The sequence below is a fragment of the Podarcis tiliguerta genome (assembly GCF_965153285.1).
Source record: "Podarcis tiliguerta genome assembly, chromosome: 9".
NCBI lineage: Eukaryota > Metazoa > Chordata > Lepidosauria > Squamata > Lacertidae > Podarcis > Podarcis tiliguerta.
Genome location: NC_139542.1, coordinates 75,217,583 through 75,232,194, shown reverse-complemented (window position 1 = coordinate 75,232,194; position 14,612 = coordinate 75,217,583). Strand labels below are relative to the sequence as shown.

The window sequence follows — 14,612 nt, the reverse complement described above, 5'->3', positions numbered from 1 at the left end:
GTTCTCCGCCTCAGGCGGGGGGCGAGAGGGGGCCGGGTGGGGGACGCCGGAGGCCGCTTGGCGCCCGCGCCGCCTCCCCGCGGGGCGGGGTCGCCTCCGCTTCCTGGCGGGGGGGGGGAGGCCCCTTGGACGCCCCCGAAGCAGCGGAGAAGTTTCTCCGCGAGAAGTTTCGGGCCGGCCCGTCTCGCCCCCCTTTGCCTCGGGAAGGGAAACTTTTCCTGGCCTGTCCCGCCAGCAGCTCCGTGGGGCTCGGGCGCCTTGCCCTGAAAGCGCGGTCCGCGAGGCGAGGCATCCGGGCGGCGGATCTCCTCGACGGGAGAGCAGGGAGACTCTGGCGGGCGCCGGGGTTCCGTGACCCTCTTGCCTCTCTCGCGCAGGGAAAGGCTCGTCCTGGGCAGGAGGGCGACAGGGCGCCTCGCCCCCAACATGCCCCCGCTGTGCCGCAGCTCTGGGATCCGTGGCCTGGCTGCTTCGGTCCTGCTGCTGCCGCCGCCGCTGCTGCTGCCTTAGTGGGCTGATGCCATGAAATTTAAGGGGCCGGAAGATCTGTAAGCGGATCAGGGCCCTGGACCAAATCAGCAAAGGGCTCCCTGGAAACCTCCCATTGGATCTTTGCTCTTGACTGGATTTGCCTTGTGTTTTGTTTTGTTCTGCTCTTCAAGTCAAGAGGTCTTTGGTTTTTAGCCCTTGAATTGTATCCCTTCATTCCCATAAACTAAATTCCACATAGGAAACTGACACATTGTTTCAGAACCACATCCCCCTAGTCATTGTATTTCTGGCCCATAGCTCACAAAATATGAGTATGTTCCAAAATATATTGATTATTTTAGGCTTTTGTATGTTTTTCTTCCTTCCCCATGCCCATTTCTTTTGCACTTGGACAGCTTGTGGAGGACAGGGCTAAGAACTTGATTACAGTATGTAAATGATTAGCATTCAACATAATTGTGTTTCTGAATGGCTTTTTGAGCACCTTAACACACAGGCTGCTGTTATATGGAGGTCATCTATCAGAATTAGAATTGGAAAAATATGGGGCAGTTGATTGTACAGATGCTTAAAAGATCTTTCATTCTCTTATCTGCATGACTGGTGCTTAAAAATTATGTGTTTTCTTCTAAAAATTTGGAACTTTACTTCAGCCTGACAACATATGGACAGTTTTACAGAAATGTGAAGTTTCTTCTTTTATCCCAAGTTGATTAAGTGCCTTCTGTCACACTTGCTAAAGCTGTTGCTGTGCGGTTACGTCAAATCTTTCCTCAGACATGAATCCACTGTGCGGCAAGTCACTATCTGCCTCAGGCTCCCCATTTTTAATATAGGCATAGTGGTAGCAGTAGCCCATTGTAACAATGAGGGAAATGCAAATCACTTTGAGCATGGGGGGAAAACATTAAATACTTTTTTATTCATTAATCTTATGAATTATTAGAACTGTGAATGTGCTTAATGAACAATATATATTGAAAGAGAGCAATATCTTCTGGCTTATCATCAGGTTTCCTTACCCCTCCTCTCCCCCCCCCCCCCCCAGCAAGGTCTTCTGTTGTGCTTTCCAGGATCAAGACTACCTTCCAAAGTATGAAATCCACAAGGTCATGTACATGATCATTGTTCTTGGCTTTTCAAGGCTATGTTAACTACTTATACAAAGTAAGAGTTTAGCTCTTTGCTTGATAAGAGTTTTCCGGTATTGAGAATCCATCCAGCTTTTGTTAGATTCTTTTAAAATCATGGAGGCTAGTCCATTGGGTCAAATGAGATGCTACCCAACCAACCTCAGTCTGCAATCAGCAGACTTTCTTTCTTACAACCAGTTTAGAGAGTGGCATTGGCTGTAAGCTTCCTTCTCCTTAGTCTTAGTCTCAGCCTTACCTTCATTGAAATGAGGGGAGGTTCTGACTGTCATTAGCTTTGACTTCACGTGCTGTTGGCCTTCCTCCCTACCAGTCCAATGGGCACTAGTCCCCACTGTTTAAGATTCCCTAGCCAAGAGAACAAAAAGTATTGCAATAAAGCAGGCTTCCTCAAACTCGGCCCTCCAGGTGTTTTTTGGCCTACAACTCCCATGATCCCTAGCTAGCAGGACCAGTGGTCAGGGATGATGGGAATTGAAGTCTCAGAACATCTGGAGGGCCGAGGTTGAGGAAGCCTGCAATAAAGGGAAGCAGGAGCTATGTGTCTTATGTAGACTTGCATGCAGAAGCCAGGTAGAAGGCCAAGTAGCTAGTGCCATCAGCTCCTTAAATCAGGCTGGGAATACTATACCATTGGTTTCTGTTATATTAACAGAATATTAACAGAAATATTAAGCTGTGTAAACAGTCTTTGGTACCTTGGTGGAAACTCAGGCTGGGTGATACCTGGTTTTCAACATCGCGATATGTCACCAGGTATATCACAAACTAAACATTGCAATTTAGTGATATATTGTGATGTCTGAAACATGGAACGGGTGGGGTGGGTGGAGATTGGGCGAAGGAGCAGTCATTGAAGATTGCACAGCGTGTGTGTATGGAGATTGGACGAAAGAGCAGTCAAGGAAATTAATAGGTATGTGCTGTGTGCACTACAGATTCCTTCTCTTGGAGGCAGACAAACCCTCACATTTGGTGGGCGAACTCCTTCCACTCCTCTCTGGAAGTAGAAAGAGGAGGCGGCCCAGCCTTGATTCCTACATTGGGTAGAGACACCATGGTTATGGGGAGGTGCTGAGGCTGGGAGTGGGGCTCTTCTGCCATAGGAAGGGAAAGTGAGCTGAAAGGACAGCCAGCCAGCCGCCTGCCAGAGAGCTTATAATTATAGCACCCCTTGGAGTTTTGAAGGCTGTGCTTTGCAATACACTGCCAGTTCAGTTTTTTTGAAGTGGTTCATATGAAGTGGTCTACAAGCTGGTGTTGGATGATCGATACATCGGTCAGATCTAGCGGAAAGGTGAAATATAAATGCAGGAAATAAATAAATGGGGAAGAGCAAGAACTAGAGATGACAGACGCTCTAGTAGATATACTCTTTCATGTAGATCCCTCTTTTTTTGCAGCATGCTTTTATCTCCTCACAGTTGTAGCAATTTGATTTTTGAGTGGTCTTACAGGATTTTCCTTATATGTGGGAAAGTGTGTTTAAACCACAGATTAAAAGTAAATTCTGGTTATATAAACCAGGAGCTACTTTTATTTATTTTTTTAATCTAGAAGCTTTTCCTGTGCCCACTTTACAAATGAAATGTGGATCGAAGCATGTGAGTGGCTGATTTTTTTGCATTGGTAGATTTACTTCCCCAACAATGCTAGATTTTTTAATGGTAAAATAGCAGCTGATAAGTTGTACAGATCAGGATACTTCCTGGCAAATGTATGATCTCCATTCTGTTTCAGGAAAACCTCATTTGCTCTCTGAAACACAGAAATACGTTAAAAATTATTTCTCTACCCAGTTGTTATTTTCATGAGTAGTCTGCTATTGTATGAAAATCCAAAGATAAAGATAATGTCATTTACTGACTTCCCAACTAAACTTTTTATCCTTATTCATATGAGTTGTACCTGACTTTCAATGGCAGATAAAACACATTTCTGTAATAATTAGGTGCATAATATTAATCAGTCACATGATGACAGATTTTGTTTTGAAGCCTGCTCATATTTGAAGTGTCCTTTAAGTCTTAAGGACACCTGCAACTAGAAAGTAAGTTTTGTTGCTTAGGTTGATTTCAGAGTAGGGAGTTCATAGCTCAATAGTAAACTTGCACTGGCTTGAGCTCACAGCTTCACTTGTATATTTGGTACTGAAATGTGTCTTGTTGGATTGGGACAGTTATACCCTGATAATCTTGGTCACCCTCCTCTATACACAGACCAGCTTGTCAATATTCTTCCACCAGATTACCATTATGCCTGCTATATCTCTGCTCTTTAAAATCAAATACTTCAGCTCACCCATAAAGTAACTCAGCTCAATCCGGAGAGCCCAGTTAGGCTGCTTGATGTTTGGCCACTCCCTCCCTCCGCAGCCCAGATGCCAGCCTGGGGAGCCTGAGACAAGAGTGGGGCTAACTTTGCCTGTCAGCCAGCACCTTCATTTCTTTCTCTGGCCACACAAGTGCCAGCAGGCTGCCACCTTCCCTCCCTCCCTGTGCAATTGCTGAGCAGATTGAAACTGCCTCCCATGCCTTGCGTAGTGCTCCAGAGAGTGGCTTCCGGCAGCTATCGCTTGTGTAGTGAGAGGCTATCTTTGGGGCTAGCTGCAGCTGGCGGCTCCAGGGAGGCCATTGGAGCCCCGGGGCTCTACGTTTCTGTGCACGGTGCCATGCCATGTGGTGCCCCGGCTGATGCACTCTGCCCGGGGCAGCGCTGCCTACCCAGCCTCGCCTGGAAGCGGCAGAAGCTGTGCACAGTTATGCTGATCATCTGCATGGCCAACAACTGCCTTCTTCCCACCTTCTTTCCTCCTTTATCAGGATATCACAAGGTTTATCACAAGGTAAAGGTACCCCTGCCCGTACGGGCCAGTCTTTGCCAGACTCTAGGGTTGTGCGCTCATCTCACTCTATAGGCCGGGAGCCAGCGCTGTCCGCAGACACTTCCGGGTCATGTGGCCAGCGTGACAAGCTGCATCTGGCGAGCCAGCACAGCACACGGAACGCCGTTTACCTTCCTGCTGGTAAGCGGTCCCTATTTATCAGTGCTTTCGAACTGCTAGGTTGACAGGCGCTGGGACCGAACGACGGGAGCGCACCCCGCTGCAGGGATTCGAACCGCCGACCATGCGATCGGCAAGTCCTAGGCGCTGAGGTTTTACCCACAACGCCACCCGCGTCCATATCACAAGGTTTAGCTGGCTATATATTAACAATGTGGGAAAGCAGATATTAGCCATCCCTAGTCAAAAGTCGCCCAACATACTGAATCCCCCAATCTAGAGGATTTATTGCAGTCCCCTCCATGTTTTGTAACATATTGCTTTGCAGTGTCCACTCTTCGTATCATACAAGTAATTTGGAATAATGATATAAAAGTTAAACCTCACATATATCCTTTGTTTTTACTCTGTTGTGAACATCTCATGTAGCTTCTCTCTTTTTTACAGTGGTACTTCGGGTTAAGAACTTAATTTGTTCTGGAGGTCCGTTCTTAACCTGAAACTGTTCTTAACCTGAGGTACCACTTTAGCTAATGGGGCCTGCCGCTCCGCTGCTGCCACACAATTTCTGTTCTCATCCTGAAGCAAAGTTCTTAACCCGAGGTACTATTTCTGGGTTAGCGGAGTCTGTAACCTGAAGCATCTGTAACCCGAGATACCATTGTATTTTCTTTATAGCTGGCTGATGTGTTGTTGTCTGAAACTAAGAGCGATAGGAGGAGGTAATAATGCTAACTTAAAAGCTTTCACGATTGCAAAATGAAAAGGAATTGTCTACATCATGGGTAGGCAAACTAAGGCCCAGGGGACGGATCTGGCCCAATCACCTTCTAAATCTGGCCTGCGGATGGTCCAGAAATCAGTGTGTTTTTACATGTGTAGAATGTGTCATTTTATTTAAAATGCATCTCTGGGTTATTTGTGGGCATAGGAATTTGTTCATTTCCCCCAAAATATATAGTCCGGCCCCCCCACAAGATCTGAGGGACAGTGGACCGGCCACCTGCTGAAAAAGTTTGCTGACCCCTGGTCTACATTATTTAATTATAACTACCAATGAAATGGGAAACATAGTTGTGTAGAATATGATAGAGGAACAGCTAGCTGTGGTTTCTTTATTGGGTTTTGTATCAGTTATAACAAACATGGAGGGAAATGCTCACCAATGTCAATTTGTGCAAAACACTGTTGCCTTAGTGCTGATTATGCAGGTCAATACTACAGTAACCTAATCCAGTGAAATTAGCAAAGAAATGACAGACTTTCTTAAAACCAGATTCTAACAAAAATGTGGGTGGAAAACCTTTCATAACAAAGAATGGTTTGGCATTCAGGATGAAGTAAGTTGTTGCTAATTAAAAGGTTAGTACATATTCTTATAGATGGTAAATCACAGTGTGCATTGAAAAGTCATACATCGTATTAGTGACACAGTAGTGTCTATGCAATATTAAGGCACTAATGGGAAGAAATTGTTATTTTCTTTTTGCTTAATACATATTCAGCAATATCTTACATGCTAAGAAAATATTTTTAAAGGATATGATTGTATGTGTTTTGTAAGGTATTATCCTCCACTCTTAGATACAGTAGGGAAATGGAATCTTTATATACAGAGATGGGAAACATCATCTGATCCTGCCACAGTGACCCATACCTTAGTTACCTGGTATTTGGACGGCTTAGTGTACTCTATATGAAAAGTTCAGAGACTTCAGCTGGCTTACAGAGCTGCAGCCACTGTTGACCAGGGCTGATTCTATGGAGTAGAGGTCTCTTGCTACAGCAGCTCCACTGGTCTGTTTCCAGGCACAATTCAAATTGCTGATTATGACCTATACAGCTTAGGCCCAGGGTATCTGAAGGACTCTGTGCTTCCCTATGAATTTGCCCAGGCTCTGAGATCTTTGGGGAACCACCTCTCAGTCCTGCCATTTTCACAGGCACGCTTGGTTTAGATGTGGGGAGTGCATTCTTGGTGGCTGCTCGCAAACACTGGAACTCCCTTCCTAAAGTAGCTAGATTGACTCCCTCCTTGAAGTGAGCTTTCCTATCAGCAAGCCTTTAATGTAAAATGCAAGTAAAATCCTACCTTCAAAACCATCAGAACAGATTGCAGAAAACATAAAGCATTACATTTTCTGTACTTCATCTACATGTGTAGCTTCACAAATAATAAATACTATTTGTGCCTGTTTTTATGGTGTGATGGCCAGAATTTTATAAATACTGCGTCTGTGTATCTTTTAAGCTTTGAGTGTTTTTCCTACTATGAGGACTTAAGGTGCACCACCATATGGAATGTTGTTCTCTAGCATTTAAAGTACCTGTTCTTACCCTTAGATACTGTTGGTTACAGTTGCCATGCAAAATGTTCTGCAACAGCTTAAGTGGTTTAAGGTGAAAATGCCAAACAATTAGATGCAGACTCTCCACCCTTAAATGATCTTTAGTTAAGGTAAGTTTGTACTGCATCCATGTCAGTGTGGTTGGGTTTGTTCTGTTTTATATAACACCAGACATAATTTGATCATTTCTCTGGTGCTGTTTTCATCAAAGACATGGATGCTTAGTTGTCTTTCTTATTAGTGTTGGTATTTGCATGGCAGTGAATCAAATAATATATTGCAAAATGCAGTTGATGGTGTAATTGTGAAATAGCAAGATTTATGTATTTATTACCTCTTAGTTTTGCAATATGGTAGTGCTGCATTTTTCTTTGTGTTTTATAAGATGGGTTTTGCTGGCTTTCGTTGATTAAAATGATGCACATGTCATTGCAGAATAACAGGTATGACGAGAATTGATGCTAATTAGACTAACTAGGGAAACACTGTAGTGAAGTGTGTTTCTGCAGATAAACAGAAAAAGATCTATGGTCAGAATATCCTGTATTTTATGTGCTGGTTGTACATTGAAACAGTGTAGGTCTGTTGCTGAATAACTACCATCACATCTCTTTCTCAGATACTTTAGCCAGTATAGAAATGTACAGCCATGATAAAGCATTGAGATGTTAATATTACAACAATAAATAAAAAAAGAAAAAATGCAATGTAGCTTCATTTTAAAATAAGGGAACAATGTGTTACATTGAAAATCAGAAAACTAATTTCAATGCTATCTTTCTCTGCGTTAAATTCTGCAGTGGGCATCTTAACAGATATCATGTCTACGTGTAAAGTATATGATACATAGGTACATACTAAGGCATTCAACAAAAATATGTTGAGTACTGCAAGAAGTACATATAATTCATGTTATGAAGTTATATTCTTCCCACTATGGGATAGTTGGGGTATTATAATTTCACCAATATGTCACTGGTATGTTGCAATTTGCCTTTTTATTTAGATTAAATTGCTAGCACAAAGGGGGGGGGGCTATTAAAAAATAAGACAGTGGAGCTGATGGTAGGCGAGCAGAGGCAGCACAAAATCGAATGGCTGAGTCATGGATGAATGATTTATTGTGCTACTGTAATGATTAGAAATAAGTATTGACAGATAAGCAGCAGCCTGCACTTCTCAAAGTTACATAACAGTTGTATTTTTAGGCATTCAAATTAGAAATAGTGTACATGATAAAGTTCTATGTGATGTGATTAAATGCAACTTTTTCATGATGGTAGGGTAATAGCATTATTTTTAACGAAAGCTAATATCAAATTTTTCAATGTCAGTATATTAAAACAAGGTCCAAAACTGCAGTTGGGGAATACCTTGGTTAGACTTGCATTGAAGGGAGCTGGACAAGATAAAATTTGGTAGAGCCTTCCAACTCTACAATTCTATTTTTCTATGACTGATCAAAATGTCTCCAAATAGTGGCAAGCTTTCAAGTTCTTCAGAACATTACATTAGGGCTGGGTGATATATAGTCCAAAACTACTTTGAAGTTCATTTTGTGATATCAGTTTCATATTTTTTTACCTGGCAATATATTGCAAATCATGGTTGGGTGTGCGCACTATGCAAAAAGCACAACGTGGGAAAAACTGCGAAGCCAGCCAATGCCTCTACATAGCTCCATCCTTATTCCAGCCATTGTGATATATCAGTATATTGTTCAACTGATCAAACCCCTACTGGCAAATCTGCTGGGAAAATCTGAAGCCTCCCATATTAAATATATTTTGGATGACAGGTGTGGTGATATTACACTGGACGTGGCAAAGTTTCTTTCGGAAGTCAAAAGAAACAAACATCATCGAGCTTGAGACAAAACAAAATGACCACCTCGGTTTCTCTCTCTGTATTAACTGTATTTTGTTCTGAAATTGTTCTATGCGTCTTTGGACTGCAATAAAGAGTTTTTTAAAAAAATATTGTGATGTTTAGCTGGTGATAGTCCGGCCCCCCACAAGATCTGAGGGGCGGTGAACCGGTCCTCTCCTAAAAAAGTTTGCTGACCCCTGGACTAGAGGACCCTTAGGGTCGCTTACAACTCTACAATTCTATTATTCTACGCTGCACAACATAGTAAGAGCCTGCTGGATCAGGCCAATCACCCATCTAGTGAAGCATCCTCAGTGGGAACCCCACAAGCAGGATTCAAGCACTCTCCCCTCCAGTGGTTTCCACTCTGAGTTTGTGTATACAGTGGTACCTCAGGTTACGAACACCTCGGGTTACAGAATCCGCTAACCCAGAAGTAGTACCTTGGGTTAAGAACTTTGCCCCAGGATGAGAACAGAAATTGCGTGGTGGTGGCAGCGGGAGACCCCATTAGCTAAAGTTGGTACCTTAGGTTAAGAACGGTTTCAGGTTAAGAACGGACCTCCGTAATGAATTAAGTTCGTAACCAGAGGTGCCACTGTAAATACAAGGCTGTTTTCCTATTTTCATGTTAACAGATAAAACTGTGTTGTCATGGCTTAGCATTGCCTGTGAACGTATCCCTTTATGTTGCTAGTCCTACACTCTGTCCTTTATTGCCTTTAGAGAATAATTTGGTCTTTGACTGGCCTGGGATATCACTGATGCATGTACACATGCTGTGTTCTTGGAAGAAAGAACCTACATTTGCATTACCTGAAATACTGGCTTCTGCTTGTCTACAGGCATGTAAACTCTTGTACTGAGGTACCCAAATTTGGTACCTTGGGGGGTTTTTTAGCATGCGAGATATGGCAGTAATTTAAATTTGTGCGGAATGAGAGAGTATTGGACAGTTTATGAGATGTGATAAAAGATTGCATAACATTTTAAAGAAATAAATAGACTGACTAACTTGATACTGTTTTGCCCATTGTTGACCTAATTAGCTTACATTGGGTCATTGGTGATGTGTTACCTGAAGGCTTTATCTAAAAACATTTGATCATCCTTCCCCCCCCCTTTTTTTCTTTTTCAAAACCAATCAATATTGCATAGTGCTCTCTCTGTCCAGCCTATAAAAGAGGCCTTAAGTATCTATTTATATGTTCAGATCAGTGATTGCACACAGTGTCAGGACCAATGAACTGTGAAATCAATTATTAAATCTTATTGACACTGCCTGGAAGCTGTTTTGTTGAGAGCATTAGAAATATTAAGTAAATAAAACTTCAGTCATGCTTTTAATTAATTAAGGTTAATAAACTACCATTGAAGGAGTGGCAATACGGTAGAACCTCTACTTACGTCCCGTTCTACTTAGGCTCGTTCCAGTCGCGTCCGCAGCAAACCTGGAAGTAAACACCAGGTTTGCCACGATACACACAGAAGCGGCTGCCACGGTCTGCACATGCGCAGAAGCGGGCGCCTGTGCACAACAGCGCTTCTACCAGCGACCCGTTTTAGAATACTTGTGCTGAGGCATCATTTGCTTTCTTCTATCATTCATTTCTAATGAAGTGGACTGTGGTACACAAAAGCTTATGCCATAATAAATTTGTTAGTATTTCAGGTGCCACTAGACTCTGTTTTTGATGCAACAGATTAATATGGTTACGCCTGTGTAATTTCTATCTCATTTAAACCTCTACTGCCTTATGGAATACCTTTGGGAGAAGAAAATGATAAAGAGTAAACCCTGAACAAATCCAGTGTGGAGTTCCTAAGGCAGTTGGATAGCACCATGTATGCTTCCTTCCTGCAACTCCTGCAGCCAAGCTGGTGCCCAACATCTTGCTCTGCTTCCTTTGGGACCCCATCAGTGAGGCTGAGAGGGGAGTCTTGTCGTCTGGGCAGCCCAGGACCTCCAGACACACTGCCCAGGTTTGCATCCTGGAGAGGTTACCTTGGTGTTGCTAATGCAGCAGTTTGATTTCTCTCCTGGACACTCACTCCACAGTATCTCAAGACAGATGGATGCTAACCAACCAAAGCCCTCATTTTGCATGGTTTCTTTTGTGTACTAAACATTTGTGTGTTGTTGGCGTCCGTCTGTCTCTCACTACTTCACCATTGAATTGTATAGCAAAGGCAGTGGTGAGCCCCCATTAAAGGATGCAAATATAAATCACCCAAATAGAATGTGATCTGCAAAGCTTTATATAGTATCATTTAAGATTAAGGATTTGTCTTGAAGATTTCAGCTGAGGAAATGACACTTATATAAGAATCTGATCCACTGAAAGGAAAAACTATTAATTTGTTCATGGTTTGTAGGATTTGGTGATTTGAGTTCTGCACTCTGACGTGAGATTAAATGGTTATAAAAGCTTGAGCAGAACATGATTTCTGTGTCATTGCAGGTAGTAAGGATAGATGTGGCATATAGATTAGAGAGCTAATCCCACACAATTTAAATGTTTCATGGTTTTTAATAGGTGCACCTCAATATTATTTTTTTCCATCTTAGTCTTGATGGCAAACAATTCACTGTAATTTTTGTACTTGGCTTCCCAAGGACACATATGGGAGAATGAATACCAAAACATTATTTTTTGTGGAAACTAATACATGCAAAATTCCTTTTATTATAATATTCTGATCATCTATATCCGCTGCACCAGTCCACAGTCATGCTGTTGTTCCTCCACTATTGACCATCTCATGATCAGGCAACTGTTCTGTCCTGTCTCATATGCATGTTGTTGCTAATTGTGTGTGCCATTGTTTTCTGGAAGTGTGGGTATGTGTTGAAAAAGTAATTTGTGCTCAGTGTACAATAAGCACTTCCTTCCTCAGTTATTTGAATTATTGACATCTTATGCAGCAGCCTTCAGGATTCCAGAAAGGGTGTATGAGTGAACAGCTTGTGTTGCTGTCTTTCAACCAATATTCTACAAAAGACAAATGCAAGAGAGCCACTCCCCTCTGCTGCATTTTCCTTTCAGAGCTTTACAAGCACCTCGCCAAAGTATTTTACCACTGCACTTGAAAGCCCCCCTTCCACTACTTAAAAATTTATCCAGAATAGTTGGGAATGCAAAAATAGTTAAGCATACTTACTTGGTAATGTGATTCCAGTAACAAACTTTCCAAGTCCCTGAATTACTCAGGCTTTCTTATACAACTGTGAAAAATTGTTTGCGTGGTCAAAGGTGTTGTAGCTAGCCTTACTTTGTGTGCAAACAGGAAGATAAAGTGAAGGAAATCTCTTACCTATATTCAGTGCTGGTCTGTGAGTAGACGCTCATTCCTCTGAGGCGGAGCAATAGGCTATTTTTCAGAAGTCCTTTCTGTGTTCTGCTTGAGGCCCAAGTACGTCACTAATGTAAGATGCTTCGTAGATGCTGGAAGGTGTACAGGGCAAACAGTGTATGTTTTTATTATAATTATGGGACTAATAGAAATATAGATTTGGCCTATTAGAATATTCCATAGCTGCGTTGCAGGACCAGCCTATGGGAGACACTTGTGGTCAAAGTAGATGTGACAATGGTTGGCACACATTTCTTTTTGCGTTTCTGTTTCATTCACAAATAAAGTGGCAGATCTTACTTGAACAGAAAAAAATAGCATGTGCAAGAAGGAGGATTTTTCCCGTCAGTCATTTGCTCAAACATGAATTCTTTATTCCCTAAGTGGTGGGAGCAAAGAGATGACGTGTAGAAGGAGGGAAAGTTCAGTGTCTCTCTCCCTATTGTTTATTTTATTAACCACCAGAAACTTTATATGTTTATGGAGAGAATACATGAATGACAACTGTGCCATATCAGGTTTAGTCTTAAGCAATTAGTAAAATATGAGTTAGAACTCTACTTGGATACTAAAGCTTCTACAAAACATGGAGTTCATTCCAGTTTCCTTGACTCTTAAAATAATGCTTTGTGCTCACTGTTGTGCTTTGCCATTAAATTTTTTTGTGTTAAAAAAAGTTTTAAGCATAGTTTTATTATTCAAATATTCCAAGTCAGGAAGCACAAGACAGTTCAGATATGACTTTATTCTTGTGAATATTTTCTTTTTCATAATCGGCTTTTAAAATTATTTATTGTGCTCCTAGCTGACAACCAATGCTTTCATTTGTTAATGTTTTATTTCATTTCATCAATGTGAATTGTAGGGCTAATTTAGAAATGCTTTATAATTCCACAGATATAATAGAAAATACGTTCTTTAAAAGCGTTCTAAATGCATTTCTTAGAGCAACATATCATATTTAATGTCCAAGCACACATTCTGTTATGGTAAATATGTTATGGTAAACATAGTTTACTTCTTTAATTCATCCAGAAGCCCTGGCATTTGAGGCAACTTTTACTCCACATACTTGGCAGTTGGCCCAGAGGCTGCTTAAGCCGTGTTCAATGCTGTTATTGCAGAATAGTATAAATAGCTTAACTTAATCCCCTTATATGTTCACAGTCATCTCCAGTCTTAAGATTCAGGTTTGCAAGGGATCAGAGAATTTTCAAAAAGTTGCAGGTGTCTGTATAGATGGACTTAATACATGAATATCTTCCTGTCTGTCTGTCTGTCTGTCTGTCTATCATTCCAATCACTCATTGGGCTATAGATCTAAAACTAAATGTAAATTGGTGAGTTGTTTCTTACTACTTTAAGCATGTTGTATTTTGTATTTTGGATTCTGTTTCTAAAGACTGAGCACTTATATAGAAATTTCTGTGGCAGATTTAATCCCCTGTTACTGCACTTCAATGAACTACTGGTTGCTTACTACTATAAACACAATTGAACAGGGGGGGACACCAACAAAATTCAAAAAAATGAAAGACAAATTGAGTCATAATAATATAAAGCAAATGTGGAAATGTCTTTGAAAATGAGTTTCAAAATCCTGTATTCACTAATTTGCATGAAAATCATGCCATGGTTTTATATAATTGGCATCCAATGCCTCAACTGTTATGGAAGTATAATAGGAACCTGACCAGCAGCTGGAGATGTCATTCTCCAAATGATTTTTTGGAAATAATTGTTTATAATAAGACAAATAATGATTCCATAATCCTGACAATTTTATTATTAGATTATATAAATGATACTGCTCCTATTAAACATTATACAGTATACTGGTAATTGTAGCTATCTTCTGCTAGGAAAGAAGTTGATCACAAACAGTGTTAGAAATTGAGATATGAAAGCTAGGAGCTAGGTTATGGATGTAACAACAGACTGTCTAGGCACGCATTTTAATAACAAGAATACAAAGCTGAAAATGAATGAACTGCAGCTAAAATATTGTCCATTTTTCACATGGTCTAGTCCAGGGGTCAGCAACCTTTTTCAGCCGTGGGCTGGTCCACCGTCCCTCAGACCATGTGGTGGGCTGGACTGTATTTTTTTTGGGGGGGGGGAATGAACGAATTCCTATGCCCCACAAATAACCCAGAGATTCATTTTAAATAAAAGCACCCATTATACTCATGTAGAAACACACTGATTCCTGGACCATCCACAGGCCGGGATGAGAAGGCGATTGGGCCACATCCACCCCCCTGGCTTTAGGTTGCCTATGCCTAGTCTAGTCCTTCCCCTGCCCACCCCCCTAATATTCTAAGAAGGTCTCTTCTCCAGTCTTCAGAGAATAGCTGGAAGTGGGGAGGCAGGAAATGGTCCTCCTATCGTTCC

At 41.6% G+C, this 14,612-nt stretch overlaps 1 protein-coding gene across 5 annotated transcripts in view; it reads left to right on the top strand.

Moving 5' to 3' along the window:
• Nucleotides 1-14,612, top strand: part of PEAK1 (pseudopodium enriched atypical kinase 1) — a 75,622-nt gene that overhangs the window by 194 nt on the left and 60,816 nt on the right. The window contains exon 1 of one of the 5 annotated variants that reach the window (XM_083398931.1): nucleotides 6,989-7,105. The exons of the other annotated variants lie outside the window; for them this stretch is intronic. The gene's annotated coding sequence lies outside the window, so the exon portion shown is untranslated. Of the gene's footprint in view, nucleotides 1-6,988; nucleotides 7,106-14,612 lie in introns of those variants that run through there. 5 annotated transcript variants of the gene reach the window in all.